Genomic DNA, 25,164 nt, shown 5'->3' with positions numbered 1-25,164 from the left:
AATTTGGTGTTTAATCCGTGCATTTTTCGTGAATATCGGCTTAATGAGATGAATAATGGAACAGTTCCCCTATGTGTTGCTTGCTTGCTTGCAGTGTGTTTGTATGAAGTAATAATAGGAAAACTAGAATAATATCGGATGATGGTAAATAAAACAAGCCGGTCTCACTTATAGATGAAACACCAATGGCACTTCTAAGCGCCCCAAAATTTATATAATTTAACTAGCAAATATTTTTCTACCGATCACTAAAAAGATCTTAGTGTTCATTTTTCGACCGCGGCCTGTACAGTTATCGGAAATGTTTTACTCTTTTTGGCATTTCCTAGTTTTCCAAACTCCTCCTCAACTATGGAATACTAGGTAGCTGCATAAGTTTTGGAAATGAAAAAAATGTGTCTTATATTTCACTCTCCTTCTATTTTTCTTCCTTTCGGATGGGAATAAATTCATATTATTTTTTATTATTCTTATACACTAAAGGCTTGTTTTACGCGGGGGATGCGTTACTAATTTGTATGAGCCCGCGTAAAAAAAAATTTTTTTTGATTTGCAAATGTAGCGAAGAAAATCGTTCTAAAATTTTTGAACCTTGTTCGAAAATGATAGTGGTCAATCCAGAGATCAAAATGCAATATTTTAAAATTCGAATATTTACACCAATTTTTTTTCGGGAACCGATATATGATCATTGATTGAAATAAGGTCAATATCTTCTCACGTTTTCTGATTAACGGAGGTAAGCAATCAGTATAAAAAACTTCGTAAAAAAGACCTTACTGTAAGTCATATATTATGCCCTATATACCCTACAAGTTGAACAGCTCAAGGGTTCAGAACGAAGAATCTTTATTTACATATCACTACACCTTCAGCACAACTCATTTTACAAATTTTAAGTCATATTTTACAACTTATGATTCAATTATCATTTCGAAAACCATATCAATTTTTTTGGAATCACAGAGCAGAAATTCCATATTGGACCCCATAAGGCTATTTTGGCCTGTTTTCAAAAACCGAGAGTGACCATTTCCAATTTTAAAATGAGATTGGTTTTATTCTGACAATTTCGGTCAATGCTAGGCTTGAAGCACATTTTTTTCAGGTCAACGTTTCGAAGATATAGGTTGGTAAACGGCTGGACTCATATCACTTGAGACCCTATTGTGGTCATCCACCTCTTTTAATCAGCCCAACCTCCACGAAGTGTCGACCGGAACACGAGTAACCTTAGCGAAGATCAGGTAACCAACCCCCGGTGGAATCTTTAGCTATGTGCTGACTGGGAAGGGGGGTCGCACGCGATGGTCTCCATATGTTGGGGGCGGCGAACAACTGCGTCTGACTCGGATCGGAAGCTGAAGCATGAAATGTGGTGCCTTGCCAGCTATATCTAAGACTGTGACCCCGTCGGGAAATTAGGTATCGCAGCTCTAGTACGGTAGCATACCGAATCTGAGCTACTTCGAAAATGAATATAATACTGAACGGGATAATCGGCATGAACCTAGGCGATCAAAAAAGAACAACGATCTTGAATGTAAGGACTGTACTCAAACTGGCACGCACAGGTATTCTGGCTAGAGAGCTGCGGAAGATTAATGCGGAGGTCGCAACTATCTAGAAGTTGCGATGGTCAAAAACGGGAGAATGTAAATTCCGGGCTAGAGAACCTATACATTAGAGAAATGACAAGACACTCACCGTTAAGGCAACTGTCAACATCAAAACGGGCGAGCTGTATAAATTTGCATTGCCGTTATCCGTTTTGATGTTGACAGTTGCCTTAACGGTGAGTGTCTTGTCATTTCTCTGATGTATAGGTTCGCTATTCCGGGCAGTAGATCCCATTGCAGACACTTCATTAAAGTACCACATCTACTACGGTGGCAGCGTGAAAGCAAAAAGAGGAGTCGGTTTCGTGCTAATTGGGAAACAGATGAAAAGTGTCATCAAATTGGGGGCGATCAGTGGCCGTACATGCGTGGTGAGGATTAAAGGAAAATTCTTCAATAATAGCCTAATCAATGTGTACGAGAAGGATGAGTTCCATGATCTCCTTAAGAAGACTTACGGTGAGTGCCTAGGATACGACATCAAAATCGTCATTAGAGATGCAAAAGCGCAGGTCGGGCAGAAAGACTTCTTCTGCCCCGTATTTGGTAGAGAAACCTTCCACTCTAATACGAACGATATTGGCCTGAGCCTTGTCAGTTTCACTACAGCCAGGGGCATAGCCATCCGTAGTACTTATTTTGCACGCCGGAATATTAGAAAGCCCACTCTCAGATCGCTCATGTTCTGATCGATGGTCGGTATTAAAATCGTATTGAAATCGAGGACAACGAGGATGTTACGGTTGAACATCAAGCAGTTATTAACTGGAGGAACTCCTCAGAGCGTGACTCGTCGGAGCGTAGGGAACTATCGAGCAGCTAGAGCCCTTCAAAGAAACTCAATCGTCGGAAGAAACGTCAACATTGGGAGCGTGTTCCTGCGAAAGCGGAGGGCTGCTTCTCCAAGCACTATGCGAGAAGTTTCTACAAAAAGATTATCGGAGTCAACAACCGAAACTTGTGTGTCCCTGTCATGTACAACGACAAGGAGAAGAACCTCAATACCGATAAATCAGAGGTGACCAGGCGATGGAAACAGTATTTTAGTGTGCAGTTGAACGGCAGAGACAGAGGCATCGAAAGGAGCAGGATTGACATTGAGAATGATGGACAAGCTGTGGATCCACCAACCATGAACGAGGTGAAGAAAGCAGTTAAAGAACTAAAGAACTACAAGGAAGCTGGGTAGGACGGCAAACCCGCTGAGCTTTTCAAAATCGGGAGCGCCATCCATCGGGTCATGCTGAAAGTGTGAGCTAATGAAGAATTACCCTCGGACTGGTTGGAGGGTCTCATATGCCTGATCTACAAAAAGGGCCACTGCCTTGACTGCAGTAATTATCGGAGCATAACCCTACTCAAAACCGTTTACAAAATTCTCTCCCGTATTCTGTTCCATAGACTGACCAAATGTTCACCCTGCGACAGATCCTCGATAAATTTCAAGAATTCAACTTGCAGACTATCTGTTCATAGACTTTAGGGCAGCGTACGATACAGTTACCTTCTAGTGCCCAATGCCGCCTTTTGGCGGGCTTCAGTCAAACCTCTAAAAAGCTTTAGTAAATACTTAAAAAAAGTTTATAATGGTTCATAGTGATTTTACCGAAGCCCTCTAGAAATTAACTTGGGTACTAGAGGGCTAAGAAAAATGAGCGGCACCATCATGACGAAGTCTCCATGCTCCTAGGTTGTGCAGACGATATCGACATCATTGGTATTAACCATAGAGCGGTTTTGAACCTTTTAAGAAGGAAGCTGCAAGAATTGGGCTTGTCATAAACGCTGCCAAAACAAAGTACATGGTGGCTGGTAAAGAATTTGAAGTAGTCGATGAATTTATTCACCTGGGTACATTGGTGACGGGCGACAATGAGGTAAACCACAAGATAACAGAGGCCGTAAACAGAGCCCTCCGCAGATTGCGTAATCAGCCGAGGTCCCGCAGCCTGCAAACCCGTACAAAATTAGCACTCTATAAAACATTGATTCTACTGGTGGCCTTCTATGGCCTTCATGCATGGACACTGAAAAAAGCTGATCGGCGAGCTCTTAGTGCTTTGAGCGTAACATCTTGCGTCAATGCTTGACGGTGAATTGAAAAAAAAAGGTGTTTGTCGTAGACGCATGAACCATAAAGCGTATAAAACACGGCATGCTACAGTGGGCTGGGCATGTAGCTAAATGCCGGAGAAACAATCAGCAAAAACTATATTTAGCAGGAATCCCGATGGAGGCCATCGGCTTCGGGGTAGACCCCGCACTCGATGGATGTGGGCTGTCGGCTTGGATGCCTGCGTAGTAGGTGTTAGAGGTGACTGGCGGAGAGCAGCCCAATACCATTTGACCAAAACACCACTGGATTCTGAAATTTTCCGGCTTCTAAGCGTCACCCTGTTTCCGAAAATACCCGTATTAGATTTGGATCTATTTGGGGCTATTGTGCAGAAACCGCAAATATCCAACTTGGATTGAAAATTTCGTCTGGAATTAATTTCCAGCCTCTGGGTATCATACCAGTTGCGCAAATATTCATAACGGATTTGAGTTGGTCAGTTTTGACTATATTCTAGCAACCGAAATTTGGCATCTTAGATTCAAAAATTATGTCCAGGACAGGCTTCGGAAAAAGACTGCTGTGTGACACTATACTGACGACTGTTCTCTCTTCCTGTCCTAATAGCCTCATGCTATAAGCTATTCATGAAAAATTTAAAATGACATCTGGACTTTATTACCGACTTCTGAGCACCAGAAATCGCCATTCTGGATTTCAAAATGGCATCTAAAGGTAGATTCTGGTCTCTGAGAATTATGCCGGTTCTGAAAATACTCCCATTGATTGGAATTTGGTAGTTCTACGGTCAAATACACCTTAGAAACGATAAGAATAATATCGCGAAGATCAACTACTTTACATAATTTTATATTCATGTATAGGAAGAGGAGGAGGAAGGAGAAGAAAAAGGCATTAGTATTTTAAGAATCGTCCAGTTTAGTTCGTTAGTCACGCTAGTGAGAATCAAGATTATGGATAACTATATCCTAGTGATATTTAGTCGCCACATCACATATTTCTCATATTTATGCCAAAATGCATAAGAAATTCATTATCCTTTGAAAAGATGAGTTAAGTTTTTTAAATTTAGGTAAACTCATTCCTTATTCAATTTTAGGGTTGTTTTTTGCCGCGTGCCGAAAGCTCGCACAAAAATCATAATTTTGAGAAACGATGCATGACAAACTTGTAGTCCCTAGAAGTGCAATTCAAGGTGAATAATATGATATTCACCGCGAATATTGGCTGAATATCCCAATGAAAATGGGCTTTCTTACTTCAGGCATAAGAGTTAGGGCATTGCGCTATTTGACAAACTTGTAATACCACTCAAGGACTGCAAGCGAACTATCGGCACGCGACCAATTAAATTGAATTGACACCCCAAAATTGAATATGCAACCTTGGGTAAATCAAACAATATGTAGTTAAAAAATATTTTTCTCTGTTTATGCCCAGATTTATAGCAATTTCCAAGAGGCATCTGATGATTCAAGCATTTTTCTACTCAATTTGCTACGGGAGCCGTTATATTTCGGTGCTACTCAAACCTGATCCCAGCTTCGTAATGAAGTATAACACATTTTCCGATTAGCTGAACGACAGCCGCATGTCATTATGCTTCACTCATCTTCCGCTGGGGGAGCCCTCTGGGGGCGGGAAGAAACCAATCCATCATCTTGCCAGCTCCGATCCTTGTTTCTATAGCAGGTAGAAGAGCATCACGACGAGTTTGTCCTAGTGTACAGTGCCTGCACTAAGCAAAGCATAAACCACCTGGCAATTTACCATGCTCATCACATCGGCCGTCTATCAACCGACGACGCTGCGGGGAAGCCCGGTTGTTGCAAGTGCCGCAGCGCAGACAAAGTGTCACTTGCTTTCCCTCATGCTGACGATCCCAGATGAGGCACCAGTTTTCTTCCCTTGTCGAATACAATTTCATTGTTCCACCTGAGTGATTGAGCTGTGCGACAGGCCGGGAAGCGCACTTGAACGATGGATGACCAAATCCATTCCCGGCTGTGGGTGCCTTTGTCGGACGATGGCTGCTAAATCACGATTGATGGAAGACATGCTGTGGGTGCGAACGATGCAGTTTGCTGTCGGATTGGCAAAACCACATCCCAGTTCCGCGAAGGTAGAAGGCCACAGTAACTTAAGCTTCCGAGTTGAGGTTAATCTTCTGTGTCATGTGAACGACGAAAGTAACAATCAACGAAACAGATACGACGGAATGAAACCTCAATTGCATTAGCGGGAAGCTTGCTAGGGAGTAAGCCCCAGCGTAGTTGGTCACGAATTTTTTGAACCTACCATCAGTGTCAGTGTTGTCTTTATTTCTCAAGTGAGATTTTCCAAGAATGGTGTAATTGGACAAAGTCGCGGTCGGTCTGTGTCGGCCGAACTCACGCGCGCACTCTATGCGGTTGAAATCATAAAGCTTGCATCACGAGTGAACTCAAAATACTTCCACATAATCGCGCTGTTTTTTCTTTTTCTTTTTTCGAGCCAGCTGTTTGAACTTAACAAAAGCGGCAATCTGTTTGCTGGCACTAATTGCTTCAATGGGCTGAAGAAAGACTGATCCAGATCGCCTCTTTTCGGTGTGATCCATTGCCGAATTAGACGTGCTCGAAACAATATTGTTTCAACAAACATTCAGTTCAGCTCCAGGCTTCAATCAAATTTCCTCTCCAGCCAGATGAGGGCAGATGACGAGAGGATAATCCCTCCTCGCCTCGTCATGGCCACTAACTGACCAGGCCGGAGAATGATGCTGCAGTATTTGATGATTGAAGTTTAATATCGGCGATGTTTACGAACACAAAGAGAAGCAACGGCAGTGCTGATGAGGCTTCCAGCTGGGTGAACATGAAATCCAACCGATTGCTGACAAACGCCCAAACTTTAGTTCCGCCTCCCTCGCACCTTTCCCGCCCAGGTGTGGATATCGATTTCAGGCAGTATATGCCAAACAGTTTGAATGGCTACGAACGCGTGGATAATGGCTTGTTTGATGCAAAACAATCCACTGCTCTATTGGAAACAGAATATCCTGAATTACTTGCCAAAAAACATTGTTCATTTTTTGTCTAAGATATTCTTTCCTATGTTCCATGTATTAGGTCACTCAAACAGATTGTAAACTATGTTTTCTCAAAAACTACATTCATCTAGCAACGAAATATTATACAACAAAACACCTAACTTACGAACAGTTATCCTCTCGCTAGCTTGTGATTATCCGATTTTCATACGTTTCATACGTATACATTCGTTTCTCGCACGAAATCGTGGGAAATTTGCGCTTCGTTCCCTCTATTTCTCGCTGACGGCGGCTGGGGCCGGGGTGAAGAATCGGTCAGAATCAATTATGTACGGTCGTGTGTTGTGCAATGGTTGCTGGAACGGTGCACCAATAAATAAGCTCCTTTTGTAACCGGGCCAAACTGCTGTAAGCTTCTCGGGTCCAATCTACGGTCCTTAGGGGGTGGATGGATGATGCCTGCGACTGGATCTCACGGGATATCGTAATTGGTTGCAATAATAAATCTTCATAATGCGCAACGAAGAACAAGTGATACGAGGTCGGACAGGGCACCGTCAGGATGATTACCGAAGGGTGTGTGCGCAGCGTCAAGATACATATACCGGGGAACTAGCTGGTTGACAACGCAAATTAGAACCCATGATGTATGCATGAATAATAATGAGGTTTCCTCTGGTTCGGTCGAACCGTAATCGAGCCGCAAAGGCCCCAGATTAGTGTGCATGGAAAAAGGTTCGAACCCAGCGTTGTCATTTTCTGATCCACCGGTAATTATTTTCAATTATATTCCGCTCAGGTTGTGTTGATGCCCAAATAAATGGAATTTATGAAAGTGTTAAACTCATTTGCATCATCTAAGCTTCGATTGAATCATTTAAATGAAATTCTCGGTTCAGCATTAAGCTATTCGGTATTTACAGTTTAGAGAATTACAGCTTAACAACTCTGTATTTATATAAAAAAATTCTTTTATTGATAGCAGTCTGCTATTAAATCCAAGAAATGTTAGTTATTTATATTAGTTTTGCTGTCGCGTTAGATACACGCAAGACTAGCCAACAATTTTCATTTCTAAGCTTGCATTTAAGTTTTTTTTTTGGCGAAGAATACGTTTTACTTTAATAGGGTGTCATTCCGAAATATCGAAAATAGAGTGAAACGGCAGAATGAAAGATTTAAAATGCCTACAACTTTGTTATTGCTGAAAAGATTTTTCTCATTGATATCTCGTTGGATAGAGAACGAGTTAATGAAAACACTTTTTGCAACATTTTTATGTAGTAAAGAGGATAAAACTCATAGTCCATTTGGAAATGGTTCAACCAATCACGAGCCCGCAATGATGCAATCCAAGCACTTCAAACAGCACAGCCGACACTAAAATATACAAACGATTTTACTTTGTAAACAATTTGTTATTATTGTTGCTTTCCTCGCACAACGCACAAGCAAACTCAGAATCTTGGATGGAAAAAATTTACTTGCAGAACATATTTAAACAAATTCATTCTTCTCTACATGATGTTCATACAGGTTTTTGTTAAATTTATTTTTTAAAGTTTTCGTTAATTTAATATTAAAAAATCTCCTTCTTGTTCTGCAACGTAGCTTTCAGCTTTTAAAATTGAGATCATTAGCTTAGGGGCCATGCAATTTCTGGTTTTAATTCTATATTAAGAGTATGCGTTCTAAACAAACAGAAGAGTGCAGATTTATATAAAAAATTCTCACAAATGATCTGTAATGGAAACTTGAAATTACCATTCCGCCTAATGGTGTTCAACAGCTCAGCCCAAGTTAAGTCATTTGTTTCAATGAAACTTCCGGTCAAAAAAAATTTTTTTTCAAGCGTGCGAAATTCGTTAGACAGCCCTCGTCAGTCAGTTATTGTTACGAATTTGGCGAATTATCGCATCATTTAAATTTTCCAATTTCCCAATTTTCCAATTATATTAGATTTTATGACTCATTAATGAAACACGCTCGACAGAGCATTTGTGAATACTATCAAACGATTGACACGGTAAAATGTCGACTGCAAAAAAATAAACATAAGTCTGAGGCCACTAACAGTAAACTTAACTGTACAAAAAACAACTTGCTATAATCAAAAAAATACACATAAACGGAGGAAGTTTGCAGTGTATGTAATTTTACAAAAATGCGAAAAAGAAACGGGACTGAGGATGTGAATTAGGCTTCGAAAAAAACGAAACTACATTTCATTCAGACGGAATAAAATCATAAAATGTAATCGTAAGACAAAAAATGCGATAAATTCTTATAACGGAGCCTAGGGCGCCAGTTACTTATATGAGAAAAAAGTAACCAGAAAATTTATAAAAAAATCACGAGGGTTGTGTGCAAAGCCACGACTGCAAGATTGACGTAGAACTACATAAGACATTTTAAAATTTTGTGCAAATGAGAAGTGAAAGTGCTACTGAATTTCAGTTTGCACATATAAATACGACCTTACACACTTATTTCCGTTTAAATTGTTCGGTAATTTTTATTACGGTCGCGTTCGGTAAACTCAAAATTTTCCTGATAATTCTGTAATCATCATTCTGAATAGAACAAAAAATTTGCGGTGCAAACAAGTTTTAACAGTCAGAGTGTGCATGTGCATACTGATTAAAATAATTATTTTCGGTTTTAGCGCAAACCGAGAAAATATTGAATCTTCAATTCATTTGTTTGGTTGTCCTAAAAAGGACAGTTTGTCGTTCAGTTTTAAATCGGATATGACACTGATTGCACCTCTGCGTTACCACGACAGCGAGAGTTATGGTGAATTTGCTTATGACGAAGGCATAGAATTATCTTTTTTATTGGAAGGGAGAAAGCAAAATATCTTGAAATTTTGTTTATCGCTGTCACTGCTGCTGCTACTGCTAAGTGGGGACTGCTGTTGTCGCTGTCTAGAACTAATATAAGCAGTTTCGGCTGAAACAGGCTCTTATATAAGCCAAATAGTATATTCCAAATTACGAGGTCTATAGTTCTGTCGACCGTGCTTGGGAAAGCAATCATATAAGGTTCTGCTCTGACGAGAGCTCTCGAAAAGCGCCAGCAAATTGACGCCGTTTACGTTGATTTTGCTAAAGCCTTCGATATAGAGCCGCATCTTCTGATGGTCAACAAGCTGCAAAAAATGGAATTTCCTTCATGGCTGACACAGTGGATACTGTCGTATCTAACCAACCGCAATGCTTTTGTTCGTGTGCATGGTACTAATTCACTTCCATTTGAAATTCGATCACGTTTGCCCCAAGGAAGCCACTTGGGCCCATTGCTATTCATTATTTTTGCAAACGATCTGTGTTCTACTATAAAATCTCCCAAGTACATGTTCGCAGATGATCTAAAGTTTTATCGTGTAATATCATCGAGAGTTGACTGCTGTGCCATTCAATCCGACAAAGACTCGCTGCTGAATCATAGACTAGAATTACTGGACGATCAGATTTTTTGAGACTTCCTATGCATGTTGTGTCTGAATTTTATGACTTCCGTATAACCAGGACTACTTTTAAATCTCGAATAAGATAATATTAAAAACTGTCTGTACGATTTTTCCGTAAACCAGTAAATAAATAAATAATCAATAATAATTACCCGATCTGAGGTCGAATTTTTCATTTTGGCAAGACTTAACGATTTTCAATAGTACAATAGTTCGAATAATAAAATTACAACTTTCTGCATTTTGGGAGGATTCTTAGAAAATTTTCCAATCGATTGCTGTAGGAACGAAGGAAATCCATCGAAAACTAACTGATTGATTCGAAATTGGACATATTTTTCACTTTTTCTGGTTTTAGATTTTCATTTTTCATTTGTATAGGGTTTCTCAAAATGACCATTTTGGTTGGCATTCTAACGTAGCCCTTCCGTCGAACATGTGCGATGGGAGAACACCGAGTGGAAGTTACGATAACACAATTCGCTGATATTCTCTATGTGTGAGAGAAAATTTTCTCTCAGTCATAAACATGGCCCTCCTAAGGCAGTGTGAGGATGCCCAGTGCCGGAAGCCATTTTAAATTCCAAGATCGCTTTTTCCGGTTTCTGGGAAAAAACCTAAATTTGTCAAATACCACCCAATATAGGAGTTCCTGGACACGGGATGATAACCAGAGGCTGGGAATCTATTCCAGATATCATTTTTAATTCCAAGATTGCGGCAGTTGGTTTCTGTACAACAGTCTAAAAGGACAGAGACAAGGGAATTCCTGTGAGATGATAGGCATGAATCCGACTCGAGATACCATTTTAAAATCCAAAATGTTGACTTTCTGAAATTCAGGATGATTCCCGAAGATCAAAATTTCAAATGAATTTTGAAACCTTTAATGCCGAGCAACTTCGGGAACGCTCAATTAGTAAAGCAAAAAGATATTCAAGAAAAAAATAGAAACCAATTAAAGGCGAATAAAAGTTGTCTAGAAGATAACTAGAAGATAACGGGACAAAAGTCTACCGAACGAGGAGTGCGATTCAAATGCTAATTGCGGATGACAACTTCAAGACAAGTAAACCAAATCTAGAGTTCGCCTAAAAATCATTAGAAAACTTAGGATTTTAGTTGGGACTAATGGAGAACTAGGAAGGGTTGGTAATTGTGGTAAATACAGCCAACAAAATGTTTGTTGTTGATAATTCCTAGGACAACGATTTCCATCACATTACTTTACAATAGAAATATTTAAAAAATCCAAAATTTGCATAAATCCTCAAGGATTCTTTATCGTCCAGAGAAAAGATGCACCTGTAACTCTCTGTTACTCTAAACTGTAAATTTCGTTTTCACCATAAGCTTAGGGATCATCAAATCCTAGAGGCATCTTTTCTTCAAGCACTTCACTCTCATTCTCTTCTTCTCTTTTTACTTTTTTCCACCTTCCTTTTTGCCAGGTCAGGTGTCAATCCCCCACATGTGAGGGAAACGCACGGTTATAATCGATGGCTTTTTTCTAATGATACCTGAAGCACCAATGTTTTTTTTCTGAATTTTGTTACGTTACGAGAACAAATGTTTCATAGTGCCGATTGTGACTAAAGGTACCCCAGGCAATGCTGAGTCATTTTAGTGATATTTCAATATTTGGTATTGTAGGGTAAACATAACAACAAATTAAAAAACCTCGACAGCGATACCTCATGATATAAAGAAAATTATTCAATTCAATACAAATTTCATCCTATCAGAGTTACCGAACACAACAATGTTGATTTTCACCACCTTCCTAGCACGCACCACCATTCAAAGCAACATAAAAACCTTCCAGCATGAATTGCATTCATCATGCACCGGGCGGTGGGTAAATCAACCGCTTTTTGTTTTCCACCCTGCTTTTAGTTTATCACCACAGCGCACATTCCGCTATTTAAATCACAACACGTTCTCGGCCCAGCTGTGATAACCCTATTTCGGGTGCTGCTGCTACCACCCAAACAGCAAATTGAGAGCTTGTGCTCTGCACTCCAGGCTGCCCTGTCCGGGAATCAAATATTCATGACGCGTTCGCTTTCGACTGTGACACCTCCAGCCGAAAAGCGACCACCAAAACTGTTTCCCTTAAGCCGAAAAGCAACGAGCCCCGAAATGGGGCGCCCCAATATGTTTTAATCCGGTGCTACACGGCGTGAAACTCCAGCCAGCCATATTTTCAAGGGTTGATACGCCTAACTAGGCGGGGACCACCCCCTGATCGAATAGAATAGTTTGAGCAAAAACCAAAACTCGTTAACCGAACCGAATTTAGTTGTTTTTTTTTTGTCCGTCCACAACGTTCGGTGCGGTGGCAATCGCTGAAATTGCGTTGTTGCATGCTAATGTAGCACGAAACACCACCTGCCTCCCTCCCGTTGTTTGGATTGTTGGCTTAAGTGAGTAGTAGTAGTAGATTGGATAGGTGGCCAGCGATAACGATGGGGTGATATCCTGACCCGTTGGAGAAAGGCTTCGAAACGGGCAGCTTAATACCTTACTTTCTAATAAAAGTAGCTGATAATGTGGAAAATTGTCTCAGGTGAATTCCAGTGAGCTATCTGAAGACTGTTGTTTTCAATACTAATTACTTTTCAAACATATGAAAAAGGCAACGTAACGTCAAAAATTTTAGCAGTTTCATAAGGCAAAACGTTTTATGTCTAGAAAACGCTGTATAACATCATCCAAGATTTATGGCCGTGACACTTGAACACCGAGTTAATCCAGTGTCGTAGTGCACTTTCTTGGTATCGCAAAGCCATCGTCCCTATCGTCTCAGTTACGGCCCTGCATGCACACCGGAAAACGGACGGAAAATGGAGCGAACCGAACCGCTCAAGCAGCAGCAGTAATGCATTTGAAGTACACACCAACCAAGCCCCTCGGATGAACGGAACATGAACTTTTGCCTCATTTTGTCACACCGCGCTGCGGTGGATTGCACACATTCTGTAACCGCCGGTGGAATCATTCCTGGTCCTAGGCTACGAGAGCAAGTGAGGCACTTCGCTTATTCAAGCTTCATCAAGACTCTCGTCGTTTTCGCGGTTGCAATCCGACAAGCCTGGAAAGGTACAAGGTGAACTGTCGGTACAACATTTTCCGGGCAACGTTTGCTTTGCATAACCACGCGCGGCGGTCCGTTCCAAAGAGGCATGAAAGGTGTCAGGTTGATTCTCTGCCTTTCTTTGCAGCTCTGATCCACGGTGGTACAGGTCGGACTCGATTATCCGGAGACTCGATTATCCGGGGGCCCGATTATCCGGGGCTCGATTATCCGGAGTTTTTTTTTTCTTCTATATTTCTATAATGTACTTTTGTCTTCCGGGTCATTGGGAGTTTCGGGGTTGCTCAAAATTGTAACAACAATGGCCCGTTCTGTTTAGGTAGTTCGTTTTTAGCAGTTTTCTCGTCGTTTCTTCAACCAATTCTTACTGAACAACCTCCAAAAGCGAGGTATTATGGTTTTTTTTTGCCGATGAGGACAACCACTATTGGTCAACCGGTTTCGAATTTATGGTCGGAACATATTTCTGTAATATAGTGGCCATGATCAATGCAGTACACTAAGGTCGCTTTTTACGCGGTTTTTATTACACGGATTCCGGAGTTTACGTGGTTTTTTTACGCGGATTTCGGAATTTACGCAGTTTATTTTACGCGGATTCCGGAATTAACGCGGTATTATTTTTGCGCGGATTTCGGTTTCTTTTTACTCGGAATGCAGAATTACCGCTGTTTTTTTTACGCGGATTCCGGAATTTTTGCGGTTTTTACGCGGTTTTTTAACGCGGTTTTTTTACGCGGCACGTATCCCCCGCGTAAAAAGCGACTTTAGTGTACTTAGAACCACAAGCTGGCCTGTTTCGGTGGTGTTCCGGATACTCCTGGATTATTGAACCAAAATTCATCAAGCGAAATCAATAACGGTTGGAAATCCGCAAAGTAGCCCATTAGAGGCCAGATCAAGCGTCTAGGTCGTTGTAGGTCACTTAGGAAATAGAAAAAAATCATGAGTGTTGTCAAAATCGAACAGGGTATGTATATGTAGCACCTCAATTCTTCTTAATATTTAAAACAATAAAACAGATAAATACCTAAACCAAATCGAATTCTATTACATTTTCTGGAAAATGTTTCCTTTAATCTCTCGAAACAAAAGCTGTCTTTCTAATGGTAGTTTTGGTTTATTTTATTTGGATTTTACATCTTTGATAATCAATATAACATAATTCATTATTACGTATATATGTATAACAAACGCCGACAAACAGTCTAAAGACAATTTTTAATTTATTTCGTCGGCACATGTATTGTGTACAACATACTACAATAGAAAACTCACTATTCTAAATGAAAGATATTAAAAATTAAAAAATTAAAAATAGCTCGATTATCCGGAGGATTCGATTATCCGGAGCGAAATATTTTTCAAAACTCCGGTTAATCGAGTCCGACCTGTACTGTGAAAAGCAGTAAAACACAGTCTTCGAAGTTGTTTGTTTTAATTTAGAGGAAATCAAGCGGTTCTCGCTTGATTTCCAGGCTCAAAGCGCATTTGACAAAATGTTATTTGCAAGCAGAAAAGTTTGCCCACTGATAAAAGCACTGTGCGCTCCGGCCAGGTATGGAACTCAAACCTGATCATCTTGTAACAGCAGGTCACGCGGGTATCGTCGCCAGGAGCGACCCAGTATTGCAGTAATTTCACGTATTTGCCCTTTCTCCAGCAGCAGCATCATCGTCATCATCATCATCATCATCGGTGCACTAAACTAGCATGAAGTCGTGTTCCAATTCTGGCTCACCTTTGGATTCCACTCTATTACTGCCGGTATTGGCAAAACGTTCCCATTCGAGAAGGGAATAGAAGTATCTACCACAAGCTGGCGAGGTTGCTGCCTCGGCTACAGGTAGATAGCGCTTTCACGGCTTTTTAAAGCCTGGGAATGCACTTAAATTCCACTTAAAATTGTTTATTTCTCTGCTTTTGCAGGCGCTGTTTGTACTTTATAAGTTTAAACTTAAGACAAAGACCATTTGAAGAGCGCGAGAAAAAGGCGAATAAAAGAGAGATTCTATCGCGGCACGGCAAAAAAACCCGTACTGTAACGTGAGCGGATGAACTGGTGAGGAGGTGATTAGCAATTGACTCTTTTGTTGTTTTGAAATACGAGCGGAAGGTAACCAAGTCGGAGATCGATTGTTGCCACGACGGTTGTTCGACGGAACTGCCAGTTGAATGAAGGAAATTAGAGATTTTGACACCGTAACTTTTGACATTTACTCCGAATGAATGAATGTTGGTGGGCGTTTATTTGTCTAAATATAACTGTTTTTCAGTGAGTTACAGAAAGGGTTTGTGTTTTATTGTTTGTGAGTAGGAAGTTACTCCTCCATGATACTTTTTTCGCAGAAAACATCTTTTTAAGATTTTTGCTTATTTTTGGAATGCCTTGTGTTATTTTTTTGTTGGTGAAATTCACTGAGATTATTCGCTCTGTATCCAGTTTCCAAAATTTAGAATTAGTTTGTCATGGAGAGGGCGTTCTTCTTCTTCCGATTGAATTCATTTTTCTCTTTCCCATTTTTACGTAGGACCATTTGAAATTCATATTTTGTTACTACCACTGGACTGAACTGAAACATACAAGGTGGCAACGTGAAAGTGATACACTTTGTTTATATCATGAAACTCAATCATGAAATTATTTCTTTTCAGAATCGATTTCAATAACATCAATAAGTAGTGAAGTTACAATGTACTTAGTTGAGTTCAAATCTTTCACCTTTGTGTTTGATAACAGCCCGTAGATGCTCTTAGAAGTCATTGCAAGTCGCACACACAACTTCCGTCCCAAATCTTCACCAAACGTATTTTAAATGAGTCCAAACTCAAATGCCTGTATCCTCAGATACTCAGATACAGCTCAAGGATGCAAATAGCCTTTGATAACGTGTTGCAAGTAGTACTCCTTGTTTATTTTCACACCCCTAAACACGGTCATTTTGTTTGTTCAATGTTGCCTCCAGAGTAAACAATTTTGCATCCGAAAACGTCTCTCTAATGTTGTGACCTGCGTGCGTCTTCGGCAGCAACCGAGATCTAGCAACCCTGTCGGCAATATTTTTACGAGTTAACCCGTGAATTTGCTGCTTTTCCAATATCTAAATATCCAAGGTTCTTTTTGATAACATTTTGCATGGAAAGTGGCTCATGTTCATTTCACACGCCATTTTTCTTGCCGAACGGGCTGGTTCTCGCCGGAAACGTTCCTTTATTGCTCTGACAACCGCTGGAGTTTGAACACCATTGAAACGCTTGATGGTCCTGTAGAATAATAATCTGCTTTAATTCAGATGTGACAGCTTTCTCGTGATCTCGAGGTTAGTCAATCCTTGCAGGTGCAAGACCCTTATTTATTCTCTACTTGAACCCATTGCAATTCTCTTGAGAGTGGAACTGAAAGTTGACCATATTTATTCCGAATAAACAGTAAATACGTCACTCTTTCAAAACATGCCCAGATGTTTGTCATGCTGTGACAGAAACTACAACGACGGGCGCTCGAATACGTGTATCACTTTGATGTTGCCACCCTGTATAATTTGAGAAATAATCAAGCAAATGGAACCAAATTACAGAAGTAAGGTAAGGTCTGAGCTTTAAAAGAAGTATTTGATGGTCTCTCTCTCTCTCTTTCTTTCTCTCTTTCTCCCCCCTTTCTCTCTTTCTCTTCTTTCTCTCTCTATCTTTTTCTCTCCCTTTCTCCTTTTTTCTCTCTTTCTCTTTCTCTGTCTCTCTCTTTTTTTCTTTCTTTATCTCTTTTTCTCTATTTCTATCTCTCTATTTTTCTCTTTCTTTCTCTCGCTCTCTTTTCTCTCTCTCTTTATCTTCTCTCTCTCTCTTTATCTTCTCTATCTCTTTTCTCTTTTTTTCGCGCTTTCTTTCTCTCTCTTTCTTTATCTCTCTCTCTCTCTCTCTTTCTTTATCTCTCTCTCTCTCTCTCTCTCTCTCTCTTCATTACTCTTTTTTACTATCAATTTTGTTCTCTTTCTCTCTCTTTCTCGCTCTCTTTTCTCTCTATACTTTCTCTCTTTATCTCTCTATCTTTCTCTCTCTCTATCTTTCTCTCTCTCTATCTTTCTCTCTCTCTCTATTTCTCTCTCGATTTATTCAATCGTCTAATACAAAAAGATACGAATCTTCGTTTTTTGCTTTTTTCAAAGAACTAATTTTACCTTTTTCATTTAGCGCTTTATGAATCTAATGAATAGGTCTTGACTGTTTAGACCAGAACTTGGTAACGTTTCATATATTTTCAATTCAATATAATAAATTTCAATGTTGTTCTATACTAATTTTTTTTCATGTTGGCAATATTTAATAAAACACATCACTCTGGAGAGCGCGTTTCTCTTTTATCCGATTAAATCCGTTATTAACTTTCCCATTTTGGCGTAGGACTACGTATTACTTAAGTATCATTTTCAATTCAATATCATAAATTTCAATGTTGTTCTATGCTAATTTTTTTTCATGTTGGCAATATTTAAAAAAACACATCACTCTGGAGAGCGCGTTTCTCTTTTTTCCGATTAAATCCGTTATTCACTTTCCCATTTTGGCGTAGGACTACGTATTACTTAAGTAGCATGCTGAGGTATCGGAGATGTCCCATCTTGAAATGAATTTTATCACTTTTACTATCACCAAACGGATTTGAAACACCAATGTCTTTATCGGGAGGTGAAGGTTGCCCCAAACATGTGGTGTCATGACTGGTATATCATTTCAGTAGTATATTATTGACAAATTTAGTTGAAAATCAATCATGTTTGATTTAGTTTCGCAACATTCAATCATAGAAGTTTTCCATAAAGTTTGGGGATTATTTAGCATATCTTTTAACTGTAAATCCGTAAAAAATAAACTAAAAATTTTTTGTAAAGCGAGCTCGCTTTTTTGGCCATGTTAATTTTAGCCCCCATTTGTTAGCTGCTCCATCTTATTTCAAGTTTTGTCATTTTCTCAGCTTCGCAGAACACTAAGAGAATTTGATCCGTTTATAATACGAATGCTCAAAAAATAAATATCATATTGTGTTGGCAAACAATGGAATAGAGTCGACCTAAAATAAATCAAAAGAATTTAACACCAATGAGACTTCTTACGGATGAAAGCTACAATTTTGGAATTTATTTCTGATGCTGTCAAAAAAGGTGGACGACCTTCTGGAAAAACTGATTTATTTCTCGTGAAAATACATAAATTATGAATGAAAAAAATTGAACATTTGAAAAAGGTTCGTTACAGGCCTTCCGACGAAGCTTTTTATTATGCTAAAACAAGAGAACAACGGCCTTCACGTCAACGTCAGTTATGCACCAAAGGAACTGAAAATCCCAAAGAAATCTTCGATTTGACGACACTGAGCAAGATTCGTTGGGTTGTGTATTTGGGGTACAAATGAAAGTGTGGTGCTCGTGAACGTTGTGTTTGCTCATTAACGTTGTGTTTTTTTTTTCTACGCAGTTTGTTGATATTTTATCTGGCCAAAACATATACTATTCACCGGTATGATGGTTTTGAGGAAAAGAAATCAAAATTTTGTTCAAATATTCGTTCTGGTATTCATCTTGATCAATAGCCAAACCACTAGGCTTCAACCATGATATAAACAAGAAGGAAAAAGTCATTTTCTGTCCACTACTCCAACTTGTTACTACCTTCCTGGTGGATTATTGTTAAGTTTTGCAAAAAAAAAATATACGCAGTCGAAAATGGAAAAAAAATTTTTTTTTAAATGGTTTACCGTTAACTTTTTGACAAAAATGTAATGCAGCTCATAGCGAACTGTACAATGTGCTTGCAGAATGCTTCTTGTTTCGCAGCCATTTTGAATAAAGATGGACATGCATAAACAAAACAAAAATTACTTGCATAAAGAGAAAATTGAGGACTTACATAAACATATTTTCGTTTCTTTCTAAGCGTGTTTTTGTGGAGTAAGAGAGCCTAAAAAATCCAAATTTACAGTTGTCACCTATTTAAAAGTGAAATAAAATATACTTGCAAGTGGGGCTTCTAAACTAGCACCAATTCCTATTATAAGGTGGACAACCTGTCACTTCAATCTCATCACGTTTCAAGATAATTGACAAAAGATTTATGGATGGTTTTATAAGAAGACTATGAATCACTAATAAGCGAAATATTGGGTCAATAAATATCTAACTTCTAGCGCTCTACGAAAAGCCGAAATTGCTGGCCAACTTGTTTAAAATAGTGGAACCCTGAAATAGTTTTATACTAATTTCAAGATAATAGGACGCGGGATACCAAAATAATTCTACGATGAGAATCGGGAAGGGGTTGAAGAATAGTTCATAAAGCCGATTAAAATTTACAACTTTTTTCCCAAAACAATGATTCTATGTATTCAACTACTTTCAGCAGTGCGTTATTTGTGTACTTATATTCACTGTTTTTTTGTACTTTGTGTACTCATGTTTTTGTTAAACACTTCGCATCAAATTTTTGCAAAGATCTGTAATCTGTATATAAAAGTTTTCCTTCCATTTGGTTGTTATAGACGTAAAGAGGAACATCTATGAGTAGAATAATACATGTTAGAGTAGCACGTTCGTTGTCCCCGTGAAAAAATATGACATCCGTTGGTTCAATTTTGTTGAAACCGCGGGACATTTTAAAGGTGTGCGGAATTTTTTGATGAACGCGGGACTGTCCCATGAAATGCGAAACGTCTGGACACTTCAACATAGACAAATGGAGTTATTACCGAGTTTTTATCCTACATAATTCAGCTGCAAAAATATTGTGACTAGATGATAGACTAAGGAAATCCATATTTTTAATTCAATTTACATATTATTTCAACTTTTCGCCACCTTCATAATAATGATCTTATTGCTGGTGATTTTCAAAAAAAAAAATCCTATCAAACAGCGGAAAGCAAATTTGGACTTTTTATTGGCAGCAGTAGAGGGCCAACCTAAAACCTTGTAGAGACCTAGAGGACGATATGTTTGCGTAGATTGAAATAGTCTCTTCGATTGGGAATTTCAATTGTTTATTGTAAAAGTTTACTAAATCATGATTTTAATCTGGAGCCAAGCGCTGACAGAAAAAGAAAGTGAATAATTTGATACACATTCGCCTCAATGCACATAGGTATGAGCTGCCTAGAATTGATTCCTTACCCCACAATCTCGTTGTAGGCGTTTTAGGTTAAGCAAGTCATTGCCCGCTTTTTCTTTGAATTTTACCTTCAGGACATCAAAGGCAACCACTGTTTCTGTGTGAGCAAATCATGCGAGCTTTCTGCTGTCCTATTTCTTATCATCACCAAGGAAAAGGAAAGCAGAAAGCTCATAAAATCTAATGATTCGACTACCGTCTAAACTAAATGTACCATCCAATAAGGGATCATATTCACATGCCTGGAATCAACTTCAAATGTTAGGGGCCGTTCAATAATTACGTAGGCAAATAGGGGAGGAGGGTCCTTGTGCAATTTTCTTACGCAATCTTACAAGGGAGAGAGGGGGGGGGGGTGAATTGATTACCTTGCGTAAAAAAAATGTTAATGCAGCTGTTCAAATAACCATGTTCATGAAAGCGTGGACTGTAAAATTCATGAAAAGGAAATTACGGAATTATTCAAATGAAGGACAGAAGAGGAAACGAAGTACTATGCTTGCTTCTTAATGATAGAACTAAAATAAAAATCTATATATGCTGGTAGTAAGATCTTACTAGGGGGGGTGGGGGGAGGGTATCGAAAAATCTTACGATGTCTTACAAGAGAGGAAGGGGGGTTTGAAAAATTGGAAAAATATGCTTACGTAATTATTGAACGGCCCCTTATTTCGAATTTTGAGATGGCCACTTCCGGTCTTAAATAGTAGCGTAGAGTATTTTCGAAACCGATATGATGCCCAATATTAAATATCCATATTAGAAATGAATGAAATCTTTTAGTCCGGGAAGCATCGGGGACTTTTAACTACTCACTTATATACACAAAATTTACAAAGGCAACAAGGGAACTGAGTCGCGACTGTGTTTCCAAGCCTTTCGGTGTTTTCGGTAGAATTCGTGCTGTTCTCTTGAGAAGTTGCATAGCTTGTCCATCTAGTTTTTCAAAGTGAGGTTGAGCATTGGTTTTTAGTGAACGTGATCTGTGCCATAATAAAAGAGTCGATAAAGTATAAAGACTTGATCACTATTTTTTAGAAGTGTCGTAGTATGACACGAGACAAAACCTACGATCCAATAAATACGGCTCAAAGCTCTTGTAAGAGGTGAAATCTCAGGCATTATTCGGATTTCAAATACTAGCCTCGATTGATGAATGATTGTTTTGACAAGTGGACGCACCTGAGGCAATCAGGAAAAAAAATACCAATAGGTACAATTTTCCCCCACTGTACTCAGTGCAGTGGCTAACGTAAGCAATTGCAGTGCATTTCCTTACGACTCTCTAATTAGAGCGTGGAACCCTCGAATAAATCGCACCGTGCGGTTTGCAAAAAGGCAAATAATAACGCAGCTCCTTCACCCAAGAATGCTCAACATAGCGTATAAGTTCTGCTATTATTTTTATTTTTTCTCCACTGTCGGCACCAGTACAGCAGTTCCAGAAGTACTACATGACAACAAATGAAATCGAAAAGGGGTTCCAAAGGGGATGCAGGTTTACGCTCATTAGGGAAGTATTCCACTAAACTCACGCTGACATGCACGGGTATGCTAAAATATCGTAATCATCATGCACGCGATAGAACCATACCCATAGGGCACCGTAGGCAGGATGCAGTGCACAACACTTGCCTGCCAACCAACCCGTTGCACTTTCCGGCGAAAGCAGGTGGTGCAACACAACAAGCCGTCTTGATTGATACGGATTCGTAAAAAAACGGCATACTTCCTGGAATTTATGCTCCGGTAAACGCACTCCAATCCAGAGGGCAAAGCTATTTTTCCCTGTTTCCGAACGTCGGAACGATTTCGCTATCACTGGTAAAAGTGCTACGATTGAGGCTGAAGGAAAACTGTGTGGAGCAAAATCGGCAAAAAACGCGATGTTCTCTTGCCCGTTAACGTGAAGAAAACGACGTCAGCGTCGGGTACGGCCAAAATCCTCGCCAGACGTGCGCTCTTTTCCTTCAAGAAACAGTCGTAGTAGCTCCACCACAACTACTACCACCACCGTCAACATTTCCACTGCTCGCAGGAGGCTCCCCACGTAGCAGCCGCCCCTTCCTGCTTGTTCTTGTGTCAGCCTTAGCAGACATTATCGGAATTTTCGGTGCATGAGAACCTGCCGAATGGCGGCCATGTTTGTTTTCTCCTGCCCGACGGAAAATTTACTGAAATAGTTGCTGTTTTCCATAAATTGTGCAAAGTCTGATAAGAGGTTGGTTAAAGCTGAAGGGCTCAATCTATTTCCCTTCTAACAGAGGACATGTTACCATCGTTCATTAGACAGAAAGCTTCAGTAAATGAAATGAGGACGAGCTGCACCCATTTTCTCCTGATTATTCGAGCAGTACACTTGAGCGGACCTACCTGCAGCAATCCTTATTCGAATTCCAAACTTTATCCACTATCTGCTTACTTTATTAATATCGTTGGAAAGTATTCCACTGGAGTCCAGATTACTGGCTAGGCCACGGGCTGCACCCAAATCCGACGAAACGGGATCAATTTTTCTATTTACGCCTAGTTGTCTCATGCACTCGATTCATCGGTATGCTAAATTCACTGCACAAATAGTTTAAACGGTTCACCACAACCCGAAAGACACTCAAACCGTACCCGACTATCAATCGCGCACCGATTGCACAATTATTTAACAAAGTTCGATCCGGATTTCAGCTGAAAATCCGGAAAATGTCCAACAAACAGCGAATCCTGCGACCACAGTTTTCAGCACACATCCAGCTAATACGAAAACTTTTTGCCTGCCACCGTCGCTCTCGTTGGCTGTTCGCTCCTGCTGCGGCCCACTGGCTGGCCTGCTAGCTGACTCTTGCACGGCACGAGACGGCCAGGATTGTGTGTACACGAATACAGGCTCGTATCCGCTCACTCTCTACAGCCCATATGGATGCTCTATGTTTTCCTCCGTCCGAAGGAAAAGCGTTCTGTACCACGTAAAATCAATAAAATCCTCCCCTACAAGCACATGCTGCTAGCCAAGTGCCAAGTGTCCGCCGTGGCTGTGAAACACAATGCCAGTGCTCCCATGTTAAGTACCAAAAACTCTACGTCCAGGTGAGGCAAAATAAACTTCGCATCTGGCAACCATGGCTAGCTACTTTTTCCTGTTCCTGTGTGCGGAAAACCATCGGATGCCACGGAGAGCCGGAGAGCCAGCTTTTCACTGACAGTTGACGGCGGCCGTCCAGACAGTTAGTCCTTCCTCTCGCGCTCACTCAGAACAATACCTCGTACACGGTAGTGTTAGTACCGGCACCCCACAAAAGTACACCCTTGAGTCGGAAAGTTCTGACATTTGGTTCTGTGTTCTCTCACTGGCGAAATGTTTGCATGGCTGCGTGCTATCGCGTGTAGTTTTCCCTCGCCCAGACCAACCCCTCTGGGTTGGAAAAGTTGTAAACACCAACACAGATTGACTGGCTAGTAATGCTATGCTGTGTGATAAATTGTTTTCAAGATTACGCGCCTGTGTGTTTGTAGTAGGGCAGCAATTTGTCCCGATCGGAACCGGAGAACAAATCTTCAGCAAGTCACCCTATTTTTCAAGTGACAGCCACCCACCGAAACGAGGGTGGTAATCTCACTCTCCATTTTTGCCACCAAAAATTGTATCGCTCTTCATCAGCGGATCGGATGATCCGGAGAAACAAACGTAGCGAAGGCAACGGTGGTAACTGTTAGTCGTACGTGTTGATTTTCGTTCGGTCGTACCGTACCGTTTGTAACCTTTTGCCATCAATCCTGTCTGTCGCTTGGCAGACGACGATGGTCTGTTGAGTGCAGAGGGCTGGCTTTGCTGACGCTGTCGCTCAATTAGGTACCAGTGCAGTGAATATAGCTGAAAAGTGCGCTGCTAACCCGATGACTTTTATTTTCATTCAACGGAAAAGGTCAACACCGCCGTGGTCCATTCGTCGTCATTACGACTGCAGATGATGGTAGCAACAAATCAACTTGAGCTGTGATAACGCTTATAGGCTATTTTCGGCATATTCAGACAAACACTACACTGGGAATGTTCGGAGAAAATGGTGTGTAGGTAGTTGTCACAGTTTCCGTAAGAAAATCGTCAGAGGGGGCATTACTGTGATACTTATTGCTGACGAAGCGTTTATAATTACATTTTTTTGGAATGTAGCTACAAAAATTTGTGGGTAAATAAATATTTTGTTTTTTTAAGAAACATCTTTCAACATGTTATTCGTGTTTTTGTGATTTTTGCGGATAAATATAGATAGGGCTACTTTCAGACACATGGCACAAATCACATAATTTAAAATTAGATCTTGAATAAAATTGTTTTAAAGTTTAATTTAGCATAAACGTTTTCCCCTAATTGAGCGTCTTGATCCATCTGTGTGCAGCATACTAAATAGTAAGTAGCTTTAAAATTATCATCATTAATTTGAAAAGTCCGGATAAATTCAAAACAGATATTTATAATTTCAATATTTGTAAAAAGTAACTATACTGTAAGAACAATTTTAACTACAACTACGTGTTATTTTCATAGAAAGGAATGCTGTGAAAAGTCCAACGAAAATGTACCCTGACTAATTTTGATTAACAACATCAGTGAATTCAAATCACAGTAGTAATTTGTTTAAAAAGTCATACTCACTAACATATTCTAAATATATCTTCTGACCTTGGAAAAAAACTGATCAATAGATTCATCAACAATAT

At 39.9% G+C, this 25,164-nt stretch overlaps 1 protein-coding gene across 1 annotated transcript in view; it reads right to left on the bottom strand.

The window, feature by feature from the left end:
- The window catches only part of LOC129728222 (neural-cadherin-like), an 85,263-nt gene extending 61,928 nt beyond the window's left edge, over positions 1 to 23,335 (bottom strand). Inside the window, exon 1 of the mRNA XM_055686641.1 lies at positions 22,825 to 23,335. The gene's annotated coding sequence lies outside the window, so the exon portion shown is untranslated. The remainder of the gene's footprint in view (positions 1 to 22,824) is intronic.
- Positions 23,336 to 25,164: the final 1,829 nt, after the last annotated feature.

This window comes from Wyeomyia smithii, chromosome 3 (assembly GCF_029784165.1).
Source record: "Wyeomyia smithii strain HCP4-BCI-WySm-NY-G18 chromosome 3, ASM2978416v1, whole genome shotgun sequence".
Classification (NCBI taxonomy): Eukaryota; Metazoa; Arthropoda; class Insecta; order Diptera; family Culicidae; genus Wyeomyia; species Wyeomyia smithii.
The sequence above is the reverse complement of the archived record's forward strand: the minus strand, read 5'-3'. Positions and strand labels throughout refer to the sequence as shown.